At 39.1% G+C, this 27,642-nt stretch overlaps 1 protein-coding gene across 4 annotated transcripts in view; it reads left to right on the top strand.

Annotated features, from left to right (window-relative positions):
* The window catches only part of GRID1 (glutamate ionotropic receptor delta type subunit 1), a 489,331-nt gene that overhangs the window by 165,784 nt on the left and 295,905 nt on the right, over nt 1–27,642 (top strand). The window lies entirely within an intron of this gene.

The raw sequence follows: 27,642 nt of genomic DNA, 5'->3' as shown, positions 1-27,642 counted from the left end.
GAGGATCTCTTCTGGGGGAAAAAGGGCTGCTTGGGGGCAGAGCTTTCCAACCCTTAACTTCCTTTCAGAATGTCACAGTAGTGCTGATAGCTATCGATGTGTCTACTATAATTTACTAGAAACTGTAATGAGATCAACAGCTCCATTCACAGAAGTGGCCGCATGCCAGTGAGGAGGTGTGAGGCTGGCTCAGTCCGACTTGTACCAAACTGTGATTAAGTCAGAAATGATGGAGGTTTGTTCTTCTTTGCTACTGCTCCGCTGGGCACCACAGAATTGATCAGCATCCCGTTGGTTTTGCCTTTTTAACTATCTGTACTGTATCTCTGCAGGAACTGAGAGCTTTTCAGTGGATAAATCTTGCTTTTCCTTGTTTTCTTTTTTAAAATACAACTCTTGTATATAAGTTAGATGGACAAGTTCATTTTTTATAGAGCCTGTTTCTCTCTGTAGCCACTGATGATTCTGACTTAAGCTATGTTCAGCTTGTCCTTAGTTGGATACTGAACCTTTCAGAAGTGCCTGGCAATAACCAGCTGATGTGGCTTGTCCTGTGCAGCTGCTGATTCTAAAGCTTTTGAAAATAATTGTTTTGAGTATACATTTAATAAGGGTTCTTATTGTTACTTAAACTGTATTAGTGATAAGTCCTTTAATTATTATATTACTCATCTGGCTGAATACAGCCAGTGCATAATTTTAAAATGTTTTCATTTTTATGACTGGCAGTATGTTTGCAAAGATTTTTTTTTTTGCTGCTAGATCTACTTCTCTAGTCAATCTGCATGCCAATGCCAAGTATATGAAATACGTTTTATTTTCTTCCTTAATCACCTGTACTTCAAAAACATTAAGGTGTTGTTGATGAGTGTTTTAAAAGCAGAGAAGTGGAATTGTATCCTTGAGACAGATCTGAGTGTTTCTAGTTTGAAAGGAGCTTTGGATATTTAATTTGAAATAGCCCATGGTAGGCTCTTCTGAATGCCAGGAACCTTGTGCTGCAACCTGGTGCATGAGCATTGCAGAGCTCATGTGCTGTCAGAGAAAAAGGCTGGTGGTGATGTAAACTTTAGCCTGTTGCTGGTGAGGATGAAGGAAGCCAAACATCCTTGTTTGGATCCTGGCCCCTCTGCTCAAGTGGGATAGGATCTGAGTGCAGGGATGTTTGCAGTGAGTGGAGTGTTCTGCCCAGGATGCCTCAGTCAGGTGGAGTGGTGGCTCTGGCCCAGCCACACAGCCCAGGGTGCCCAAGGAGTGGCTCACCTCTCTCTGTAGTATAGGAGTGGCTCTTCAGAGAGGACAAGTAACTCCCACCAAGAGGCCTGGCAGGAGAAATTTCCAAAGGATTCAGTATAGTAAAGGCAAAAGAAAATCCTATAGCAGGTGATTATCTTGGTCTGGTTGTTGTGGCTGGGCAAGGATTGTTGTCCATGGTTTAGGAGAAATCTGTTTTAAAGGCCTGTGAAATGTCGTTTTTATTTTTATGCAGATCTGACTGTGCTGCAGGGAGGGGCTGGCACATCACAATGTGTTTTACATTTCTCTGAGCATAAACTTCTCACAAGGGAGTGATGTCCCACTGGTGGATCTGAGATGTATCTCTCACTAAGGGCATCTGAATATAAAAATCAAGAAGAAAGCAGCTAGGGCAGAATGGACAGAGAACCCAGATACTCTGGACAAAGGGCTACTGTATTCTCACATAAAATTTTGGTTTTTTAATTTTTATTGGCACAAAGAGCCAGTAATGTGTACCTTGTAATCTGCCTGCCCAGGGATCCACTTCATTTAGTGAGACTTGAAGCCCTGTTTGGTTTGCTTATATGGAAAGGCTGGTTGCTTTCAGGAAACAATTATATTTGGCTTGCGTTCTTTATGCAGCTACTCTTTAACTTTTAAAAACAAGGCACTGGTGTGATTGAGCAGGGGAAATGGGGATATATTGATGAAAGTCCTGCATAGCAGTAGCCAGCCTGTGCCTCTGTCCAGTTGCTGTGGCCTGTTGCTCTTACAGTGCAAAATACATGCTGAAAAGGAATTGTATATATTTCTGTATTTGAATGCATGCAGGAGCCTCCAGGTGCAAGCTGAGGAAGGGTGATTCCCTAGCCATTATAACATGCATTTCAGAGCCAAGAATGAGGGAAGTGAGCAGATGAGAACAGCCATCCATAATTTGTCTTGCTTCCACAGTTTTCACAGCTTGACCTCAGAAGTGGCCATCATGCCTGTCTTTGGAAGGAAAAACCCCTACATTCTGTGTGTTTGTTGATTTGAGGACACGTTTGTTGTCTGGAATTAACAGGATGCAGAGCCAAGTGGGTATTGATGCTGATTGCATACAACTCTGATTTGGATTTTGGAGCTATATACAATTGCACAAATTATCTCAAAGGCAACTTAATAGCCCTAGATTTATTTGTGTTTGTGCTGAATCATAATGAGAGGTCAGTTTTCTTACATGGGAGATGAAATTTAAACAAATTCAGCTTCTACTCACATGGTAAAATTTAAACCTACAAAGCTATTTCTTTTCAGCTTTGCACGTATTGTGATTCTGTATTTTGCAAGTACAGTGTAATGAATGTCTTTTGGCTAGAAAATGGGAAAGTTAAAAGTATGGTGTGAAAGGCATATCAAACTTGATTACCTTTCTGATAGAGTTACAAATCTGGTGAATGAAGGGAATTCAGGAAATGTAATGGATTTGGACTTAAGTAAAGCATTAATAATGCTTCATGATCATTTGCTTCTGAAAATCTTTAAAATCTTACTTGAAAATATTGATTTAAATTTACTGTGATGGACATAGTGCCATATGATCTAAGAGTTGACAGGGCAAGTGTAAACGAAGAATAATCTTGAATAGATGAAGCTGGAGCCTTTGAAAAAGCCTGGGGAATAATGCTTATATGTGTTCTAATGTTTAATATCTTTGTTAGTAGCACAGAAAATGAAGTATATAAACTAAATTCTCTGGAAGTACTGAACCACGAATATCTCCAATATAGAGGAAAATACTTAGATAATGCAAAAGACTATTGAGAATTATTAGAAATGAGGATGAAAAATAGGAAGATGAATGTTGAAAAACATCATCTGAATCATGGCTGAAGGGAAGAATAATGCATAACAAAGTTCAGAACAAAACAGTGAACCTCGGGAAATAGATTTTTCCTTTTCTAGTTAACTCAGATTAATTGACAGTTGAAAGAACTTTTCTTTTGGACTTCTCTTTGTTAAGTAAAAAGGGACAAAAACCTACAAAACCCACACCTAGCATCACTAAAATACACTGCCTAAGAGAGGTGTAGTTAGACTCTTCCGAAGAGTCTGCTCAGGAGTTCTTGCAGGATTTATTACCTAGCAGATTGCTGTTTCGAAGAAAATAATGCTATCCATGAAAGTGTGACCTCAAAGACTAAAATGCTATTTGTACAACTTATTGTTTTTAAATCCTGTTAACCAGATTGTTACTATGAAGCATGTGAGTGGAAAAAAAATAGAAACAAGAAAACTGTTAATAAAACAAAACATAAAACCCCGTTGTCAGTAACTCAAGTTAATTTTAAAGTTTTTTGTCTGAATAGATGCCTCTTGATAGTAAAACTCTTTACAAGAGCTGTTTGACAAAAGTGGGTATGAATAAAACGCAACCCATGAAGTCGTCTTCTGGCAGCGTGCATGTAGTCACATTAAAGGAAATGGCAAGGTCACTGTGTATTAATTCTCTGGGTATTTTATGAATTGACCTTTTCTGGTGGTGTATCCTAATTAGTGTAGGCAGACCTGCTGAGCAGTGATTCGAGGAACATGTAACCTCACCTCTGAGGTTTTGGAGGTCTTTGATCATCCTGTGGATTAGAATTTCTATTCACATCCCTTCTGAACTAACGGCAAACTGAGCTTCACATTTCTCTCCCTTACATGGTTTCCCTCTAACTGGTGGATGCTGCTGTTACTGTAAATTGAAGGGAATCAGTATTTAAAGGCTGGATATGCATAAATGCTGGCATAGAGTGGGAAAACAGTGACTTATGTTTTCAATAATTCAGATGCCTACCTGAATCTAACACCCTGCTTAGGCTTTTTGTCATCTGAGGGTACCAACTGTAGTTTCTTTGAACATGAACAACTTTTAATATCTTGGTAAATAGGAGGAGGAGGAATGATTAAGGAGTAACCAAGTCAGTTTTCAGGTAAATTACATGGGAAATATTTACAGCTATACTAACTAAAGATTTGTAATTTGGGCTGGAATTTAATTATTTACTGTTATTGCAAAGAGCATTTCTGTCTTGTAGTCATATTAAGTGCTGTAAACTTATGTTTCTAAGAATGCAGGGTATGTGTCATACTTACATAACACAGAGGTGTATTTTGACTTGGTAAGCAATATGAGTCATTATCTTCTGTGGCTTCTAAACACAAGCTTTTAAGGATTTGTGGCAGATATGAGTGCAGAATATTGATTAATAGCAGTAGTATCACTGTTACAGTAAGCAGTCTTAAAATACAGCTTTTCTCAGTTGTGTGGGCTTTATGGAGGATATGGGAAAGTCACTGTGCTGAGAACTGCAAGGCTGATCTGACATCTGTGTCTGGTGCTCTAAGAACTTAAAAATGGTTTGCCTAGTTCAGAAAAAGAAAGTTTGACAATTTTTCTGTAATGACTTGGAGACATCATTTCTGGTAGTAGGTTACTCCATACTCGTGTAGAAAGTCTTGACAAAAGAGAGAAACTGAAGTTTGGAAAAACGGAGACTGGAACAAACCACACATTCTGAAAAGTTATGGTGATAAAATGCTGGATCACTGAAGCTGAGCATGTGGTGAATTGAAGAAGGTCTAGACTTGATGTGTCATTTGATAAAATTTCATAGCAATATGGTACAAAACCTCAGCGTTAATGGCTATAATGCAATCTACTGGCCTTAAAAATATGAAACTTTATATTTATTGTTGTAATTTTGAGTTAGTGGAATGAAGATGTCAGGTGTTTGGAGGGTGAAGTATTATTATTGTTATTTTTATATTATTATTGTCTCTATTAGATTTTTGCAAGTGATCAGTGACATCTGCCACATTGACACGGTGGTAAATTTAATGTAGCTTATTTTGGCATGTATAGATATTATTGAGTTCAAGATTGCTGTTGTGAGGTCTGGAAGGGCATACCATGATCTCCTTGTAATAATATCATCAGTGTCTCACTGGCCATCTCCTCTGACCAGCTGCCTACAACAGCCAGTGTCATTTTAAAAATTTTTCTGCCAGGTGTTTTAAAGGCTGAGAACAAAAGCATGTGCCCTTTCCCTGAGATCTGCTCAAATGTAGCCTGTTATCACAGCTAAAACTTAGATTTTTGGTTGGAAAAGGTGGGCTGAAGCGTGCCATCACCATGGTGAGCACAGGCAGTGGGGGTGTGCTTGTGCCAGCTCTGCTCTGATAACAGTCTAGCCCTGGGGTGGCCCGTGCTGCTCTGGGGTAGCTGCTGCTGTCCCCTCTGGGGACATTTGTGAGCTGCAGTGAGCTGGGAATATCTCCAGAGGCTTTTAGTGCACCTGCCTCTTAGGCTGTTGCTTTCAGTGGTTGTGTGCAAAAATCGCATTTTAAAAGCACGCAGTTGCCCTCCTGCCTGAATATCACTGGCTTTTTATGGTGGGTCTAATTGCACACCTAAAGCTACACATGTTGGGAAACGTTGCTGTAAATTTTTAGTTGCACAGGCATACATTTATGGATTTGATCATAAGATGATTTCTACTATGCAGTAGGCAGTGGAGTCTTGCAATTGGAATGACTGAGAATCAAGAAGAGTGATTCCTCAAGATGTATTACATTCTCACTTTAGTTTTTTTGATCTTAAGTGCCCAGTAGAAGAAGGATAATGGATTTTCTTGTGGGGAAAATACCCAACACCCCCAACTTTATTATATATATTTTAAAACAGTAATTTAAAGTATGTACTGTATAGACATTATCAAATATTGCTCATTATGTGTAATCATAAAAATGATTAAAATATATTTCAAATATTATTCATGCAAGACTTATTCCAGATATTAAAAACTTTCAAATACAGAAATGAAATATTTTTTTCAAGCCAAACTAATTTAATCTGGTTTCTAGAGTGTTTCTTGTAATCTCTTTCTAATTTATTCCATGATTCCACTTCTGTTCGTTGTAGACCGCTTAACAGTGCATTCATCTTGCAATTGTTGCTGTCACTTCCATACTGTTTCCATGAATTAGGAAAAAAATCTTGCATGACTAACTTTTAGTTAACTGCCCCCAGGCTCTTGCAGGACCCTCAAGAACTGCACAGCATTTTAGAGAAGGTGGAGACAGGAGATGGTGACCCTTGCTGTGCTTCCATCAGTGGAATTTCCAGTCTCCCATCCCTCCACTGGAAAGCCTTCCTGCAAAGATGGAAAACCACTGACTAGGATTAACATCATCAGGATTTAAAAATGAATGTTTTTTGTGAATAAATTTTCTCAATATTGGTATGAGACAGATTGCTCATATGTCCAAAGATACACAATTAGTTAAAATGTAGCTGTGTTTCCTTGAGCACACAGCTGTGCCTGAGAGTGTTCTACTGCACACATCTGGAACCTGAGTGACCCCTGTGTCCTCTGGGCATCATCTGTGCAGTCTTCATCCTTCCCTGCACAGGAGCCATAATTTAGCCTGTCTCTGTTACCTGCTGTTCCTCCAGGTCCTGCTGTCCTGCTTTTTCCTCCAGTTCCTTCTGTTGTAACCCTCTGGGCAGGTGTCTCCTGTGAGCAATAAAGCCTCAGCCTGTTGTTAAGATATGTCTGACCAGTGAAGCCTCCTGAAAGACAAAGGCTGTTTTTGTTCTGCTTGTATACTTACCCTCTTTGAAAGAGCATTGAACTAAGTACAGGGATGTCATCAGTTTGTGATACCAATCAGGCTGACCCCAGTGGGCAATAAGTGGGTTGAGCCAAGTGCTCTGGAGATGTTACTTCAATAGGGAAAAATAAGCATATATACATATATATATATATACAGATCCTGGTGCTCAGAGGAAGAGTTTAGCTTTCCTAAACTTTTTAATGTGGAGCAATTAATGCTTCTGAAACAAATGAAGAAGTATTTCAATAAGCAAAGTATTTTAAACTCCTCCAAACAAGGGTGATACCCGGTTAAAGTTAAAGCAGTGGCTGGGGATACTTTTTATCTGCCAGGCTTCCAGCCCTGCTAGAGTATGAATTTTTGAAAATTGCGTAAGATGTGCCAAAGAGATGTAGGCAAGTGTAAGAAGTTAATGTTATGGAAAAACCCTGAAATTTTCTATTTTTGAATTTAAGATGCTTTTTCTATTATATGTTTACAGCACCAGACACACATCTGATACTGTCTGCTTTGAGGATTGAATTAACTTCTTGGCATTTTTTGAATTTGGGAGCATATAAAGGCCATTTAATAGGAGTGCTTCATTTGATGAGCAGAAATTGAAGACAAGATTACATATAGCCCATTCTGCAGATCCGCTTAGGATTGTGCATCTTTGTGATGTTAAGAACAGTCTCTGTTGTTATTTGCTGCTGCAGTGTAATTTTTCATTTTTTTGGAACAACGTGAAGTACCTCACTATTCTTTCCTCTTCTTTAAATTAACTGTGCATAATGGAGGATTTATGCTGCATGTACAGATCATAAAATAGTTTAAGGAAATACTTTTCCAAGATGAGTAGAATTAAGATAAGCTATCTTGGTTTCCTTGCCTTATAAAATGAATATTACTTTTGCCACTGGGTGGTTCTCCTTGAGCACTTGAGTTCAGTTGTTCTGGTTTGTACTTGTGCCATTCTTTTCCACCATTTACTCCAGCACGACCAAATGCATTGCTGGAGCAAGTCTGGAGTGGGGGAGACCTCATGTAAATAGAAATAACTCTCCATTTGTACAAACAATTTGCAGTGGCAACTTCATAAAATTGAAGAAAGTAGCCAAGCAGGATGATACATGCTAGAAGATGGACTTGCCAACTGGAAAACAAAAAACTTTTTGCAGCAGATGAGCAGGCCAGAACAAAGGATCTGGTGATGTAGCAGTGCTCAGTTGGGTGCAAATGAAAAAAACACACAGACAATCAGAAAACACAAATAGAAAAGCTGGCAAGAAAATACCTTCTGGTGCTTCAAAATATGCTCTTTGATTTCACTGAGGCAGGTAAAGATGTTCTCAATATTTTCTGAAAAATATGAATTTACATGTAGCACAGAAAGACTTTTCAGAAGAACACAGTCATATTTATTTGCAGTTACTAGAGATTGAGAGAATTTGACTGTTCTGTCTTTCTACAGGGTATATGTTTTTCTTTCCTAACAAATACTTTATTCATGTCTGCTCTCTGCAGTGTATCTGTCTAGTGGTTGTTATTTTTTAGATGTGTTCATCCCTGTTGTTGTGCTGCAGTTTTGTTCCTAGTACAGGTGGATGCATTAAAGGTGCGTGTGAATTTGGCAGAAGAGAAAAATCCTGCACACAGGTGGGAGTGTGGATGTGGGCACACCCACACACTGCCCTGCAGGCGCTGGCCAGAAGGTCTGTGTGACCACCCACGCCCAGCTGCTCCTCACACTACCCTGGAGTGACCTCAAGGTCAAAATCTCTTGTGCTGGGCTGCCACTTCCAGGGGGCTTGGGGCATACCCTGGATCGGGCTGGGCATTATTCCTGCAGCCCCTGTGCTGGGCAGCCTTCAGAGCAACTTTTTGCCCCTGAGCTGAGGGGCTGTTTATGTTTGAGCAGTCTGAGAGCAGTGACAGATTCCTGGCTGGGTGACAACTCCCTGCAACACGTGGTGGGAAGAGCATGTGATGGTGATCTGCATGTTAGCTGGGGAGGACATACCTGTGCTTGACTTCAGTTTGGACACTGGCCAAATACCAAATGTGTGTCCTCCTGTTTTTCAGGCTGTCTGCTTTTATAAATAATAATAATTTTGGGGGAAGCAGAGTGGACAAAGGGATGAGAAGATGCATATAGTTCAGTAATTATTTTGATCTGGTATGACAGATTGGTTGTTTGTTCTTTTTCCTGGGCATTTTATTTTCTTAGCATTGTGGGGCTGTCAAGAAGCATTTTCTGCTGCAATATGTTGTGTGTGTTTCCATACAGAATATATATGTGTTCATGTACACAGTAGTAAACTTGAAAACTGTTATTACCATTCAGGAAAGAGATCTTGTGTCTATTGTGGATATTTCTCAAAAACTACTACTTGAATGCTTTGTGACAGTAAGAAACGACAGATAAATCTTAGGGATTTTTAGGAAAGGAATGGAGAACAAATCAACCTCATTTTTCAAGTGTACTTGAGTATCTCAGTTTCTGTGTGCAGATCTGATGATCCTGTCTCTTAAAGGTCACAGTAAAACTGATAAAATCTAGAAGAAGGACAAGAAGGATGGTTAAAAGTGTGGAGCTGCCTGTGCAGGAGAAGAAACACAATAGATTAGGATTGCTGCATGGAAAGATATGATAACAGTATAGTAGTAGAATGTAAAGATGTGGATGGGAGAGAAGTAAGGGTAGGGAGTGAGAATTATCTGCATGTTGTAATATGGGATCTAAGGGGTGCCCAATAAAAATAGATGTTTTAAAGTCAGTCCTTTTTCATGGAAAGCACAATTAAATTGCAGAGCTTGCTGCCACAGAATATGAAGGAAAATAAATTATACAGGACTTAAAATGCAAGTATTTTCATCAAAATTAATTCTTTTGTAGGCTACATCCAATCCAAAGAGTGGATTGGAAACCAGCTCTAACTCAGGTTAATTCTGTTAAGCTGTTGGAACCACTGTCAGTGTACAGGCAGGAGGGTCATGCAATACATGCTCTGCTTCATGTTTTTAATTCACTAAGGGAAGGTAGTATTGGGATAGATGCTTTCTTATTCCCTTTTAGCTTAGTCATTTTTGTATTCAGTGATTGTGGCTCTTTGGTAGTGCAGGTCTCTGTTTTTAGCTGTAAGACCTAAGAGGCAGATACTGGTTTTATTTTTCTAATTTAAAAAAAGTAAAAGTGGCACCATTTAGCCATGGTATTTCCTCTGTGTCAGAGAGGGATTAGCAGGGTTTGTTGGAATGAGTTTGATTTCTTTGTTTGTAATTGTTGACAGTACCATTGTTTCTCTTGGATGATTATAGCTGGATTGTGGCTGAGTGCACAGCCCATAAAGAAAAAGCCAATTATTAGAGGTCACAGAAGAACATTATGCAAGTCATTTGACTTGAAAATGTACATGCAAACATACATATATAAATACTTTAATACAAAGTCCTGTTTTTATTCCAGTGTGGCATGTCTTATTCCAGCTCTGAATAGGAGACCTGTCTCCAGTGCTGTAAGATAAATTGAGTCTGAATTTGTGATGTGTTCTCAGAGGTTCCAAAGTGGAGAGGGCATTATGACAGTCCAACAAAGATAATGCAAACAGAAGAGTGTTTTGGCAGGGGTAAGCGAATACTTTTGTGCAAGCTAGTATGTGGTAGATCAAACAGAGCAGAATCAGCGCTGCAAACTCTGAGGCTTCTCTTCAAAGGAACACTTGATGCTGTAGCAAGGCTCTCTATCCATTATTTGCTTGTTATTTTATCTGATGGTGTACATGAACCCAGAGATTTTAATTGATGCTTGTGGAGGCAGTAAATAAAAGCTCTGACCATGATTCTGCTTTCTGCTCTTTGGTTCAGAAAAAAAAAAAAAAGTGTTGTTTTTTTTTTTTTTTTTGTTTTTAATCTCCTTGAAGTTTATTCTTAAAAGTGCACTTTAGGGAGTTAGTGTTCTTCAGTAATGTATTGGGGTACAATACTAAGGTATGTGACATGCGTATGTCTGCACATTTTTAACATTATTCACCTTGTTAAAAGGGTTATCCATACATCCTGAAATTTTGTTTCCATTTAAATGTCTTATGAGGATAAAGAAATGAGTCATAAGGATTCTGCTGCTGACAATAAACAGCACATGGTAATTTCTTGCACCTCAGACATGAGAAGGAACCTTCATTTCCACTTCTAAGTAGTAAATCCTGAGAAATTTGCATAAAGGAAATTTGTACCGGAGTGAATAACATTGCTTGTCTTCTCAGCACTCTAATGGGGTGAAAACCTTGTTGAAAAGTTTTGTACAGTATTTTCAAATATTTTATAGGAAAATTTAGCTCATGTGTTTGGCCTGTGAATTCTAGAGCAAGAGTAACCTCAAAGTAGATCCAATTCAACACTGAGTCATTCCTTTTTTGTGGTATCATTTCCTCAAGAAAGGGTATAGGCTTCTAGGGTGGGTTCTGCAGACCTGTTGAATCTTTTCAGTATTTTTTTTCTATTCAAAATTGATTATGAATTCGATCGTGTTGCAGGAATTTTTGATGGAGGAAGCCACTGTAGTATAATAACTGCACTGAGTGTGTCAGAAACACGTGGGACTTACCCACAACGTCGGACCTTCTGTCCTGCTTTGCATTTGTGAGATGTGCCACTTAAGAGCTTGTCTGCACTGCTCAGGGCACTGTAGCACAGAAGAACCTTCTGTGTGACTTCAGAATGACCTAGCTCGTGTACCAGTAGCTCGTGCAACTGTGCATTGCACAGTGTAGACAAAGTGTCCATTTGCAGGTTATGTTGGTTTGGCTTTTCTTGTCTTTCCAGAGACAGCAAGATCTGGTACTACTAAATCTTAAAAGAAGCAGTGTAGCTTTATAATCAGCTCACTGTTATTTTTTGGTTTTGTTTATTATCTCTTCAAGGGACTGGAATGAGATGTACAAGATGTTTTGCTGCAACACTGCAAGGGCAATTTCATTAAAATAGGACATTACAATACCTTTCAGATCCTATGAGACAGCTTATGGCTTTTGCTGAAGCTGCAACACGATTTCCCAAAGCAATAGCCAATTAAACATGGGGTTTACACGGTAAACATTACACATGAGACAACGTGATCTTCATCAAAGATGGAAACACTTGCTCTAAGGTATGCTTTTTTTCCAGAATGTTCAGACAAAACTATTATAGGTCAATGGGTTACCATATGGAAAAATCATGCTGTGACAAATGCAGAAGCTAGCAGAATATCTAAGCAGTTCTGGAGTGGAGGTGAGAAGCTGTTGTAAGTCGAGAGCTCTGTGAAGGTGGGTGAGCACAAATGGTTAGCATAGGAAAAATGTGCAAGTTCTGTACTAGAAATAGTATATAATGTTCTCATCTCTAATCTGGATTTGGGAAGAGCAATTATGTGTGGGTGACACCCAGCCAGGCTAGGGAAGGCAGTAATTCAGTGACTCCAACAAGAGTAGGTCAGTGGGTACTGTAATGGCATCTGAAACTCCCTGCTGGGAGTGGCAAAGATGTGCTCATGGGAAAATAAGGAATTTCACATCTGTATTGGGGCTTATGGAAGAAAGGGCCAAAGTGTCACTGGAGAGAGACCAATGGGAATGTGTTAGGAATGCCATAGTTTTCCTTTTTCCTGTCTGTCTTTTGTGAAGATATATGTGACACATACTTAAATATTTACAGGGAAGCAAAAGCTGATTAAAGATGTGGAAAAGAGCAGAGACTTGGAGTTATTAAAAAAACCAAAACATAATTGGAGGAGGGGAAATGGTGATGCAAAGAGAAGAGAGCAAGAGGGACTTTATTTCAACTCTGTAGGAGGCAGCATCAAACTTAAAACCAGCAAGAACTTTGTGAACTCAGAGTTAACGTATTGAGTGCTTAGAATCTTAGTAGAATTTTTTTATTTCTCTTTTTTTGGTAAGGATTAGACTCTATACAGATAATTAGAAAATGCACAAGCATACTTGATAGGATTAAGAAATTATAAAGAATTTAAATCCTCATGCTTCAGCACAAAAGCCAGTGAATATGACAATATTCTCTTAAAGGAATTGGGTTTTGTGTATGTCTGCAAAAGATGTTAAAAGCTTTAGAGAGATTGGTGTAGTGTCAGTGACAGATATGGAAAAGACACTGGCCTAGACAAGCCAAGCTAGCTAACATGGTAGATTCAATATTTTATTTACCTTCAGTGAAGGTGTTGCTTGCACAAGTACAACATTGAACTCTGACAGAGGAACAATTAAGGGATAACAAGTCTTTAAAAAATGGCCCCAAAATTTTATTTCAAAAAACCTTCACCCTTAGCCTTTCAGTGGAACTGTGACAGATGGCTGCAAATCCATATTGTATCATACTTTGTAATAGAAGAGAGCTGATCCTGGACTGTAAAGGGATACATGGACAGTTATTTGCATTAAAAATAGTTTATAAGAATTCAGATTTCTGGTTATTTACTTTTTATAGTATCTGCCCTGTTTCACTTTTAGTAGCCAAAAATAATTTAACATGTGATTCTGCTGTGCAGGGCCTGAAATGACATGACAAGTATGTATTTCTCTTCATGCTGTATTAACCACTCCAACAGAATGCAATTGCATGCTTCATGCAAGTACTTTAGAAAGAATACAAATAAAAGAAATAAGCAAATGACTATACAAATGAAATTGGACCTTGCTATCATTAATTTATCTGTATAAATTATCCATGTGATTCCTTGCCTTCTGTCAAATGTGCAGAGATCAGAAATGGAGTTTGCCAGCTAAATCCAATTGACCCTGAAGATAAAAGTTTAGTGGCTCCTGATTTGTGTAAGTGGCATGAAGTGTTGTGCTAATTGTGCCATTCACTCCACTCTAAGCAAACACTGGCATTCTTGGTGAAGGAGAAAGCCTGTCACTCTTGGTTAGGGTTTCTGAGTGATGGAAATTGGGGATTGTGTTCGACAGATCCAGTCTCCATCTCATCTGGCATGTACCCAAGGTGTAGAGGAGAGCTTTATGCTGGAGCCTTTGTATGACTTGCCCTTGAGAGCTCAGATTTTTCATAGCAAAGAACTGAAGCAAGAAGTTTCCAGCTGATGCTCATCCCAAGTGGAGCTTGGACCAATCAGTTGCCAAATATTTTTGGCTTTCAGACCCTTGGGAAATGTGACTGTCTTGTGGGATGAAGTTGCACATGTGCTTAGGAAGTGTCAGGGGAGGGCACTGGTTATTTCACTGCACTGAGACCTGGGATCTCCTGCTCAGGATGATGGTAAGTGTGGGTGAGAACCTGAGGGCTCAACCTGAGTCCTGTCAGGAGGGAAGTGGGGAGGCAGGAATGGGAGATGTTGGTGAGGAGAGGAGTGACTGATGCCTTGGACTTCAGCTGGGTTTCAATTTTTGTATTAAAAAAATGTATTTTTGTTTCTTTTTTTCCCCCCAAATATTTAGATTGTAATTTTTTTAAAGGCATTGCCTGAATTGAAATGTAGAGGTTTAATAGTTAATTTGTTACTTCAAATTACCTGCTCTTTTTGGATAACATTTGATTCCTAGTACGTCAGCACAATGTGGGGCACAAAGATGTTTTAGCTGCTTGTCTTGTGGGAGTCTGTGTGCACCCAGGTCCCTGATGAGGAGTCTGTGCTGGCTCCTGGGCCTTAGTGCAGTTCAACTGGTTGATTCTGAGTGTTTTGTGCTGAATATTAGAAGGGTGTCTTCACAAAATATGAAAGTTGTCTTACAGTTAATGCAAAACTGAGATAAGTGTCTTGAGAGCATAGAAGACACTGCCTTTCTTTTCATTATGCATTTCTATGTGTTCTACAATTAGTCTACAAATTGACCATTACCTGCCTTTCTGTTTTGTAGTCTTTCTGACAATTTAGTTGATGTATTTGTTCATTGCTCACAAAAACCTTTTCCTTCAGTTTGATGTTCAAAAGCACTGAAGTCCTGTGAGTTACCTGATTAGCTGTGCTCAGTGCAGTTCATCAAATGAATCATTAAACTGGAGAAAATATGATAAGCACTTTTGCTCTTTAGAACTCCCTTTTCCTAGCAGGAGCAAGTGTACAATGCAGTCTTCTGCATGCACAGAGAACCAAGGAAATTGGGAAAGTCTTAAGTGAGTGCCTTTTGTTACATTGCACAAAAACGTCTTTTAGACTGGAAAGGGACTTAGAGTGGAAGTGAGAAAATGTGTTTTTCTCTGACTGGCCAGGTTCTGTGTGGTGGAGGCCTGAATGTGCAGAGCAATGACTGCCCTGCTCAGCAGGGCCCCATCCTGCCCTCGCTTTAACACCTTGCTGTGCTTTGCTGTAGCTCAGGGAACAGAGGAAGCAATTTGTCCCTGTAGTGGATGCTGGCCTTGGTCTCCAGGGTGTCCAGCCTGTGTCTGGTATGGAGAGGGCTGTGAGGAAGGAGCATCTGATACGTGTCTTTGCTACACCTAGATGTAATTGTGTAAAGTGTACAACAAGGAGCCAGACTTCCCCCAAACTTTAACCCTGCTTCAGTCTTGGGCTTCATTAACACCTTCTGTTGGTACTATGGCCAGGGATAATATATTCTGCCTTGGGCTCTACAGCTAAGGAAACCTGTTGTTGTAGTAAAAAAAACAAACCATCACTTTTCTCTTGTAAAAGTGAGAAATAGCTGTCAGTCTAAATATATATATAAAAAATAAGAGTGGTCTCCATGGGGTTTCTGAGACTAGTAAATGTGCAAGGTCGTTGTCTGACAGAAAATTTCAAGATGTAGATTTGGACAAAACCAAAATATTTGTACCATGTGAAAATGAAGAGCCTCTGTGACAAACCCCCCCCCGAGAAATCAGCTGACATGTCTATCCAGGAGGCAGTTTTCCTGGTTGCACAAAATAGTTTCAGCCTGTGAGGAAAGAAATTAATTGGATTTCATAGTAGTTACTGGGATGAATCAGGTCCAAAATACAAGTGGTTCATAATACTGCATGCATAATTAATGCTATAGAAAATGCTCAAGAGCTGTGTGGAACTCACCTTAGGTGACGTGGGGGAGGGCAGGGTGTTTTCTACATCTATGGTGTGTATTTAGTCAGTTAGAGATCCTTGAATGAGCAAATGTCTTCTGGCCTAATGCTCATGAAATTGGATCTTTGGGAAATGGTCATTTGAAGTAAATTGGGAAGGTTGGAGAGCTAACAGTAACCATGGAGTCTGCAGAACCAGGCTACAGTGTTAGAGCTCTGAGGCTGTACTTTCATGATGTGTCTAGGGATTTAACCTCAGAAGGCAATACCTCACTTTTGGAGAGATTTGGGAAACTTCAAAAGCCCACAGTGTCAATTGTGCAGGTTATTATCCATCAGACAAGAGGGTGATGTACTGCCAGGCCTGGGCAGTGATTCCCTGCAGCCCCATACCTTATAGTCAGGTTGCTTTAAGAAAACAATTCAGCGATTATGAGAAAAGAATAGATGCTGTGAAGAATGTGACAATTTAGGTGGTGTATATAGCATGTGTTCTGGACGAGACAGTGATTTTATAAAGATGTTGTGCAGTAAAAAAAGAAGAAATCCGAGTATAACAATTGTACAATGACGACTGAAGAGAGCTCACCTCAGCCCTGCAGGGAATACTGTGCTTCTTGTCAGGATGTCCAGGCTCTCAAGCTGACACTGTGCTGTCTGTGGCATCCTGCTGTAACTTGATTTTTATCAGTCTAGAAATTGAGTGTATCTCACAGTAAAATTTCCTAATGCTTGGGACAATGTGAGGCTTGCAAGAGGGCTCTAGATGTTGTGGCTTTCTAACATTTGAATTTTTTATACTTGGTTTATGACTCGAACATGCAACCATAATACATATTCTCAGAAAATCTTGGATTCAATAATCAATGCCTTTAGTGATGCCTTTGGTGACCTATGAACAAACAAACAAAAATTCCTCATCTCATTAGAAATTCACTTTTCTTATAAGTTACATAATTTTTTTAACTGGTAAAAGAAATTGATGTTTGAAAGCAGGAACCTTCTCTGACCTACTCTTTCCTGCTTCTACATTTGAGGTTCATCTATTCCTTTCCTTAAACCAGTCTCTCTGAGTGCCCAGCTTGAAATTAGGCACTAGCTTCTTCGTTACAAGGTTTATCTTGTTAGTTTAAGCATTTTTCTTCTATCTGTGTTTAACTCTCTGCATGAGCACTGGTTATTGATGTTACAAAGCCCTGTAGAAACAGATTGAGGAAGGGGCAATATTGAATTCCTTACTTGTGATAATGTTTCAGTCACTGTCTCTTCCTCTGACCACAGTGCATTAGTGGCTCTCTTGGTCTTGTGTAGAACACATTCAAATGCAGTGGTAAGAGGACAGAGGCAAAGTTATTTTGGTTTTAGTCTGTGACTAAAGAAAGCTACCTGAAGGTGTTATATAATGAGATTATATGAATGCAAACATAAAACACAACATCCAGTTAAGTGTTCTCAGTAATGAAGCCCAAGTCAGACCTAATAAGAAGTGTAATATGATATTTCTGTATAGATCATGCCCCAAGGCTTGATTTATCCTGTATTATCTATCCACTCTGATAATACATATATATTGTATATATATACTGTAGTTGCTGAAATCAGGTGCAGTTGAAGGAATTGTACAACAGTTGAAAGTAGAGCCTTTAAGTGAAGCAATTTCTTCCTGTGGAATGTGAGGTGTTTTAAAAGCAGATCTTTTCTATGTGACTTCTTCTAGATGAGTCTGAATTAGTGTCTACCATAGAGTGACTTTCATGTGGAGAGAAACCTTAGGTGCAAATTCTAATTAGGCTGATTTTTAAACATTTTTTAATAATATTAAAGAAATATTCTGCATTTCTGTTGGTTTGAGGTAAGCCTGGTTATCTCCAGTGTAATACCTGTTTATCCTCAGAGACAGAGGTTGACATAGTTTAAAACTAAAAAAAAAAAAAAGTCTAGTTGAAAATGGGAAAAACTTTCAAGAGGTCAGGTCTCATTTAAACATCAAAACAAGAGGCCTGGTCTTGCAGCAGCCTGTGGTAAGGAAGTGTGTAAATGTTGAGGCTTTTTGAAAATCTGCCCTCAGGTTCACAGTGGGAGCTACCAGGTGTTAAACACATCTGAACAACTGGCTAATTTCTTGCATTCAGATGAGAACTCCTGACAATTTGTGAATTTTGGTGTTTTCCCCTGATTTGTCTCATGCAGGGCTGAAGGAGAGAGAGAAATTCAGAATAATACTCCAATAATTTAAAGTAGGTTTAGTAGGTGTTAAGAAAATTGTGTGTGCTGTCTGAAGTTATTCAGTGGCAACTGCTAAAAGGAAAACTGGAGAATGCAGATTTGCAGTGTTTTAATGCTACCCAGTTTATAGCACTGGATGGCCATGGGGGATTTCAGGTTTGCAAGCAAAGTGGTTTTTATATCATGAATACTAGTGCTGAGTGAGGACAGGAACCTTTCTTTAGTAATGAGCGAAAATAATTTTGGCATTTGTTCTGTCTTTCGTGAGTGAGGAAAGGAGAAAGTGTTCCTTTTAAAGTTGATTTTAGAAAATGACATAGCAGCTTTAGACTGTTGCTAGGCTTGGGTTATTTGCATAATCTTTGGATGCAGTTGTAAGTATGTGATACATTGCAGAGATCTTTCAATAGATCAACCCCTAAAGCTTGTCGATAAATATGCTATAAATACATCCTGAGTCACAACTAGATTCATAAACACTACAAGTCTTTCAGCAGTTGGCATAAATAAATGAATGCTGTTTAGATAAGTGGGCTCCTCCACCACGGCTGTGCTTCCCTGGCTCTGTGATGATTTCTGGTGTCTCCTCTGCCTTATGTAATACCACTGTCCTCTTTGCTGCTAGAAGTAACAGCTGTGGGAGGGGGAAGATCATAGCTGGGACAGTAAGGATAAGTTTTAGGGCTGTGCATTTCTGGAGCTGCTTATTGGAGTGTGGAACTTGCTGTCTGTGCATGTAGCCTTTGTGAACTTACCTTGAGCCTCGTATTTTGTTTCTGGTAATGCAGTAGCCCTGACAGCATTAGGTGTGCCCTACAGTCTTCTTTACACCTTGAGGAGGTAAGGTGTCACTTTGAGGAGATGTTTGGGGTTATTTGACTTTGTTGTCTTCAAGGAGGCGCTTTAGTGAGCTCAGTGGCAGATTGGAGAGTCAGTGTTTTGGTTTGCTTAAAATGTCTACATGAGTGGGAGTGTGCAGCGAGTGGCACGTGCTCCTAATGTGCTGGGGAAACAACAGCAATCTTCTGTAAGTGCAGAAGGAGTGGAGGAGGCTTAGGCTGATGCTCATCCCTCTTGCTTTCAGCTTAAGGTGTGATGCAAAGGTGAAGAGTTTAAGCCTCCCCCCCCAAATGGAAGTTTCTGTTGGCCCTATTTGTGCATAGATATCTTTAGATAGGCAAGCAGGGCTAATGTGTTCCTTCATTGTCAATGCTGCTCCAACCCAAATGTGTCCCTCAGTACCAAAGAATGGGACGTTTGATCAGCTTATCTGGAATCACTCTATTTGACTGCTTTTTGTAGATGGCAGAAGTGTCTTTTCCCTTTGTGCATGCTCAAATAGCCTGAGCCACACTGACATTAAAATAATACAGTGTGTACAAGTAAAATAGTCCCAAAGGAGGGAACAAAGTCAGGCATCCCTGCAGAATGCTAACAAGGATGTAAAAAATACTCCTGTGTCATTGGCTTGTCATGAAAGGCTAGTGAAAAAAGCAGAGGGTGAGAAAGTGCAGCTCATTCCGTGTTGAAGGGCAAAAGAAAACATAATTATTGAAGAACTTGCAAAGAACAGAGATCAAATATGCAGTGTTCAGGAAAGCAGTTATGTCCCGTGAATAATTGAGATGGTTTGCAGTTAATTCTACCTCAGAACTAGTGTTGAAGGGGGAAAAGAAAAAAAAATCAAAGCTGATTCAGTTCCACCTTGTGCCTTAAAATAGTATTGATGCCATTGTGATTAATGTGTAGTTTTGTAGAACCATGCACTATTCAAAATTACCAGAAATGCTTATTCACATTTTTAATCATGCCAAACTACAATTCCAAGATAAAGTTTTCGCTAATGGAGTTGCATTTTGTTGAGAAAACAGAAGTACAGTTATTCTGCAGAATTTCTGCACCATCAAATTTCTATTTAGCTGCTTTAAGGATCTTTCTATTATTGTGAGAACTAGAAAAGATTTAAATTCTGCAATGTTGCACATCCTTAACCACTCACAATGCTAAATTGTTTTTTTTTTTAAAAAAAGGAAATACTTTTAATACCTACATTATGCAGTCTTTCCTGGTGTGGTCTTCTAGATCCACCCAACTGCAAAACCAGTAGTAGAAATCAACTCTAAAGCAGTTAGAAGGCTGTTTGTGCTCTCAGAGACTCTTACCTTTTTAGGAGGAGCTAGAGAGCAGTATCAGAGCTGTCTTTTGGAAAAACAAGGCCATCTCCTCTCTGTCACTAGTGCTCTCAATTAATGCACTTTTATCAGTGGAGTGTGCTTTTTGCCGATTTCATGGCAGTAGCTTTTCCATGCAAAATGCAGCGTGTTTAGCGAAGATTAAGCCAAAAACCTTACTTGGAAAACAACTGGTGCATTTGTTGACCACTTGATGGCATCACTCAGTTGTGCAGAAATTAAACTGAATTGTCAGTAGAGCAGTGTGTTACTTGTGCTTGGTGTTTTATTTTTGACCATCAAAGAGTGACAAGAGTTATTAATGCACTCCCATAAATTAAATGAAAGCCACAACTCTAGTTTTGTTCATTGTTTTTATTCTCTGTTGTATATTACTTATCATTTTGAAATAATGTCTTTGTCTGCATAAATGCAAACAGAAGAGTGGTCTAGACTGCTCCTCTTTGTGCTCCTGGTTAATTTTTCAAGGATGGCAGTTAGTGGTTTTAGTGGGTTAGCACTGACACAAAGAATGTTGTCCTGCACAGAAACTGGTTTTTTGGTTTGTCTTTCCAGTGATATTGCTTTAAATCTCCAATTGTTGCAGTTAATGTGAATGTTAGGGAAAGGATGTATGCCATTTTGGTGCTCATCATAGGTCCTATAAAATGAAAGCATTTTGCAGCCTTCAAACCAAAAGTTGTCTGTGTGTGTGCCAGCCAGCAATGAGAATGTATTGAAAATGTGGAGCCAAGGGGGTAATGGAGCAAACGAGGCACAGTGGCAATTATTTAGATGTAAAGGACACTTCTGGTAATGCCAGGGGAGCTCTGAGAGTCTATACATGCTGAGAGTTGGCCCACAAGATATCAGGTTGTAAATCATAGAGTTGGAAAGGAGCTGAAGGTCTAGAAACTGCTTCTGTTGAGCAGTTGATGTCATTGAGCAGTGACGAGGCCCCTGACAGCCCCTGAGCCTGGAGGGATGGAGCCAGCTGCTGACCCCAGCAGCTTATTCCCTTATTCTTCCTCTTCAAATAATGGAAAAACAATAGAAAGACTGCCCCAAAATTGGGGGATGACCTTTAGAAGCAATTTTTCTAAATTATTTTTAATAAACATTTTAAAATTTCCATGCTTTCCTTGCTTTTGAGATGTTTCTCAGGTGCTACTTTGTCAGACATATTCTGACACAGTGTTTATTTGAACTCTTATGTGCACACACTAATGTATGAATGTCCTGGTACACCTCTCCTGCCCTTTCTCAGATACAGAAGAAGGGGAGGGAGGGAATATTTATTGTTCTCAAACATTTTATCCAAAAAATGGACATTGTGGTTTGATTAAAAAAAAAAAAAAAAGAAAATCAAGCTAACCAAAGTCCCAAAATACCTCAGAGGAGAAATTGTGAATTTTCCTTCTTGTTCTAAGATGTGTTTTGTTTTAATAATGGAGTAGGAAATATCCAACTTCACTACATATAAGGTGATACAGCAATAAAAGTGCTACATAAAAGGTTTTTGCTGCCTGCCTTTATCTTTTCTTTGTATTAGTCATTATGTGACAAGTAACTATAGATTTGTATAGATTTCATAATAAAAATAATAAATTCCTTGTTATTTGTAAAAGCATAGTATATATAGTAGGTATAGAACATAATGGTTAGTAAAAGCCTACAGAAATGAAACAAATAAAAATATGTTTATTGCTGAGTATCCAAAGAAAGAACAACTACATAGCATGTCATTAAATGCAAATGATGCAAACTCATTACGAATTGACTTTCTCAGTTAAGGAGAGAAGCTGAAGAGTAAGGAACATAATAAAATGTGAAGCAAGAAATAAATTACTCTTCAGGCAACCCCAATTAGTGAAGCATGAGGTTCAGTGAGTGCTTAGATAACTAATTTTAATGTTGTTCTTAATACACCAATAATAGGAGAATCGTTGTAAAAATCAGTATTTTAATAGAAGCATTCTCAGTGATAGAGATGAGATTATTCTATAATTTTTTCTGCCTGATCAGCTGGTTTTGCACAAAAGCATTAAACTTGAAAGCCTTTTGAGGCCTAAAGAGGAGTAAAATGTAGGTAGCTAATAGTATTTTGCCATTTTTCGAGATGACTGAATTAGCTGTGGGCCTGTGCCCTAACTTCATGGATATTTCTCATGTACTACAGCAGGAACATTCAGGTTTTGCTTAGATATGTGTGAAAACACTTCTGTGGTTTCTGCTATTTTGGCTTACCTGGAAGAATTGTATCATCATCCTCTTGAGTTACTAATATTGCTTGGTGGATGCCGTCTTCCTCCTTGCATCATTGTCTTTTTGATCTCATTTCAGTGCTCCAACAAACCTCCCAGAAGGACTTTTTCCATTTAATTTGAAAATACCTCTATGGGTGTGCTTCCCACAGGCCTTACATCTTGATTCAAGACACAATTTTCCAAACTGATACATTTTTATCTCTGAATTCTTGGTTGTTCTAGCGTTTCACCCCAAAATTTTACATGTCTCTGTTTATCTATAAATTGACTAATGAACTAAACTGCTAATTAAATTTTATACCCATAAATAAAACAATAGTTCATTTGCATATAGCACATGACATTCTGCATCTGCTTGCTAGTTCAGTTGGTAGATCTGCTAACTGTGCACTTTCTGTAGATATTCCAGGCCTTGATAATCCACTGGAATATTAGGATTTAGGTTCCCAAAACCAGGGCTTTTTCCCAGAATCTGCTGTGTTCTCTAGACCTTGTTTTAGTGACAAATTTTTTTTCCTACTGGTTTTCAAAGATAAATAATGTGAAAAATTAGTTTTCTGCCAGATTGACTGAGGCAGTAGTACTGAGGCAAGCATGAAGTCCCTCGTCTCAGCAGGAAGGTGGCTTTCAAACCTAATCACAGACTCTTAAGTGCCAACTTAGTTAATCACTTCATTGCAGAGTAATACAGCGTGTCTGAAGTTATCTTCCTTCCTTTGAAAATCTTTCCAAGCAGAAAGGCAACAGCCCCTCAATTTTCAGACAGTGATTTTTTTTTTTAAATGCAAGTTATTTGTGATTTGAATGATTCTCTATTTGTAGTGCAGTTAAGAGTTCCTAAGGGTTAGTCAAACTGAAAAAGAAGGAAAAAATTCAACTAAAAACTTGAAGAGGATTTATTAAATATGAAAGGGTGTCCAGAGTGGGCAGGATGGTGATGCCCAGAAGTGAGAGACATAAAGATATTGAAGTCTGAAGAGGCAGTGTGAATACCAGTAGGTGGATATATTGTTAGAGCTGAAATTACACTGGCAGCTACTCTATTGATAATGGAAGAAATAAAGGGATGAGTTTCTACCCTTTTCTGATAATAGGAAATCACTGAAAGGGAGACTGAGAGATGGTCATGTTGTCACATTGCCAGGAGCAAGATAACAGTTTCTCTTGGAGTGTTTTAATCCCCAGTGGTTTGGAGAGAGAGGGTTGAATTACAGAGATCTGAGACAAAGCTCTTAATGCAAATATCCCCATGAAGGTGGTGCCAAATCAGGATATTGCCATCTACATCTGTCTTCAGAACTGGGAAGTACGGGAAGCAGTGGTAGAAATGCAAGACCTGAAGGATGATTGCAGCAAAGTAGAAGTCTTGCATTGTCTCATTTGTCATGAGGAGTCCCACTGATGAGAAAGGTGGTTTGGATAAGGCAAAGTCTGAAAATTAATAGCTTATTTTTCAGGCTTAAGTATAGTCTTAATGGAATGTGTCTGGAGTTAGAGGTGTGGGTCACAGAATGAGAGTTTTGTATATATTGCTATGATGTGAAAGTAGAATTAGAGGCAATGGATGGAGAAGAATGGAATGTCCTGTGAAACACCATGATGGAAAAAACTGTTCTAGATGTAAAATACCAAGCAGTTGTGTAAAAGAGTGTCTCTGAAAACAGACTTCAAAAGAATAGGTTAGGAGAGATACTTCACCAAAACAATTACAAACAGGATTAGTCAATATTTTGGGAAACTTCAATGAAATCCAAGAATAAGCCTGAGAGAGAGTCTGTTGATGGAGGTCAACACTGAACAAGTACCATGACATGATTTAATTGGCTTAAATAGATCAATGAAGATGTATTCTTTAGGTATGACAATGTTCATGTTTTCATCATGTTAGACTGCACGTTTCTTACTGTATGGTTTGTGTGATGTTGGTATCTTCTTAAAATGAAGTTTGATGGTGATAAAGTAATTCTCAGCACAGTAAACTAATACCTATTTCTCTTTAAATAGCAGTAAAATCTGGGGCAGGATTACCAGAACGTTGCTGTCTTTTCATCTGTGAAACAAATACTTTAGAAGTCTTATTTCTTAAAACTTATCTAAGTAAAGGTATCTGCACCATAATTGAATATGGAAGCATTTTAGTTATAAGAATATTAAATGTATACTATCATAACTATAGTAGCTGAAGTTCACTGAAGTTCTCAAGGTGTTTTGTTTCCCCTTTCTCTTATGTTGTTGATAGTTTGATGTGGACCAAAACATTTCAAATCACATGTATTCAGCTCATAAGAAAATCATGATCAGGGTTATGAAATTTTTATGTAATAAATTGCAGGTTCTTTTGAATGCTTATGAAACTGCAACTGATAGACAGAATTAGCCATTTACTCAGTCATGAAGTCAAGGATATTTGGATGTTCCTGCAAATCTATAGGTATTGTGAAGTTACACAGAAAATTGCATCTCTTTTCTAATGTTAGTTTTATGTGCAAGAAATTGTAGGAATGTGGGGGGAATCCTAAAAAAAAACCAAAAACCAAAAAATCGTGATCCACCAGAATTTTCTCCCAAGATTGTATAATCCTTGAACGTTCTCTTGCTAAGGAATTTTGAGATGCGTTAAGAGCTAATGAGTTTTTTAATGGAGTCTGTTATGTTGTTGTTCCCCATTGTGTTACTCATGTAAAAAGTAATACTTTCCTTCTTTCTGTGCTCAAAGCTTATTCTCACCCTTCAGTGCAATAATTGTGGAGAGGTTGAACTTCTTGGAATCCATTGTATTTTTGTGTAATGAAAGTCTTCTATTAGAAATGACATGTTCTGTTTCACATTCTGTAATTTGACTAAAGAAAGCAATTCAGAAAACATGAAACTTTTTTTTTTTCTTTAGTTATTCCAGTTTTTATTGCCTGCTATCTCAAAACAGAGAGGCAAGAGGAGCACACACTTACTGAGTAGCATATGCTTTCAGGCAGAACATAATCAATGGAAAAAATATCAGAATGTGGAAGCATATTGACTAATTCTTCAGTCTAACCCACGGACACAAACTACAAAACACTGGGAAAATGCCTCAGCTGCAATGATCTTTGCTGAGCTATTTCAGCTGTGTTTGGTGGGCTGTGCTGGGAGATAAGGGGGCCCATTTGCTGCGATCTGTCGCCTCTCTGGTCTTTCTGCTGCTCATAAGCAGCAGCTTTTGATTAGTGTCAGTCGCTGAATTAAGGTTTTTCTTGTTATACAACTGATGATCAGCTCTGAATTGCACAAATAAGTGACTCTCTGAATGCAGCCTCCCATCAGAAAGGGCTTTGTTTTTCGTCTCCTTCTGTCTGGTTTGCAAGTAAATTGTTCCTGCCACAGCCCCGTGTGGCTTGCTGCTCTCACCCTTGGTGACAGCAAAGCTTGCTGGCTGGTGATCTCTGCAGGGGTTTATGGCTCAGCTCTGCTGTTCTCTCCCTCTGTTCTCACTTCTCTGTTCCCTCCCCTACTGTGACTAAATAAATTACCTGTATGACATGTTCAGTTTTCTCTGGCAAGAAGCCTGGGAAATCAAATCTGTTCCCGAACTTGGGTCTTCCATTTGGCAAATACAATGCCTCCCTGCTGTTAAATCAGGTCAGCTCTCAGGAAAAACAAAGAACTATTTCATATAACTATAATCAACACAGAGTAAATTTAGATAATGCAGCCGACATATGTTTATTGTAAAGACCATCAAGGAAATAATTTTAAAAGCTCTTCATCTTTGTTGCATCAGGATACATGTTGAACATTCTGTGCACAGAGAAGATCAAACATTTTCGTCCTGTTATCCCATATCAAAGTGAAATATATCTATTTTCTGTCTGGTCTAAGAAGATTTTTGGTGGAGTGGTTCATTGCTTGTGTGAGAAACAGTTATGTATTTAATTATAGAGGCTTTATGTAATTAATATTAATTGATACTTAACTGCTAATTACTATTAATTATTCATAACCTACTTCCTTTAACTTTGTGGTTTCTGAAAGTGGAGATATACTTAAAAGTGTTTAGAGGAGGATAGATAAATGCCTTTAATAGATTGTCTTCTCTTTTCTGCCTTTCTACTGGAGCTAAGGCAGCAGGTCAGTAGCAGTGTGGCTGCAGGTCACCTGCTGTCACTAGCCCTGACACGGCGCTGGCAGTCCCCCAGCCTGTGCGCTCTCCTTGCGGGGGGAAGCACCAGCATGGGCAGCCTCTCCTTTCCAGCTGGAAGCTGAATTTTCTGCTCAGCTCTCTGTGTCCCAGGGGGCTTCGAATTGCACCCCAGAGGCTTTTTGTTCATGCACTGTTAAGGAGCTTGTGCAGACTGCACAGGGCTGGGGAGCATCCCCAGTCCCCTCCTGTCGGGCTTTGCTGTGCTGGGGGAGCAGAGGAAGGGTTTCCTGTGGGCAGGCTGTGTTTGGGCAGTGCTTTTTGGGGTATGAAACAGCTGCTGAACCCCTGAGCTTGCCCCCAGCCCTCTTCACAGCTGGAGCAGGCAAGTTCCTAGTGTCCCTGGGGGATCCCCAGGGCTGGTGCCAGCCTATCCTATGAGGGTCTCCTATGCTGAGCTCCCAGGGCCAACTTGGCTGCCTCTTATTCACTAGAGTTAGTAAAAACTGGCATCGCTGGCTGCCTTATGGTCTTACGCCTTCTTTTCACCACTGCTGACTGAATAGTTACTGAGGGCCCTGGCTGGAAGTATTTTCTACCTGCAGCTGAAGATCAGGTTGCCTTATCTGGAGAAGTCCTGGGAAGAACATTCCACATGGGGTGTCCTGAGCAGCAGAGCAGACTGCCCTGGCTTCTCCATGATCTGTGTTTCAAACTCAGCTTGAGAATAATGCTTCATTCTCAAAAACAGATGCGGTCAAATGTATATGCTGCATTTTTAAATGATACGTGCTTTTCCAGATCTTTTTAAGGACAGCTACAGTGTTGCTAATAATTGTTTAGTCATTCATGAGTTGTCTTGGTTCTAAAGAATGCCTTTGTTGTTTCTTCATTGCTTTGAGACACACAGTGAATGTTTATCAATTTAAAAAAAGTCCTTCAAAACTCTGCTGTAAGAGGCAAATCCTCGGAATGGAAATTGCTCTTTATT

This window comes from Sturnus vulgaris, chromosome 8 (assembly GCF_052056855.1).
Source record: "Sturnus vulgaris isolate bStuVul1 chromosome 8, bStuVul1.hap1, whole genome shotgun sequence".
Lineage (NCBI taxonomy): Eukaryota > Metazoa > Chordata > Aves > Passeriformes > Sturnidae > Sturnus > Sturnus vulgaris.
This window is presented reverse-complemented; position numbering and strand designations above follow the sequence as displayed.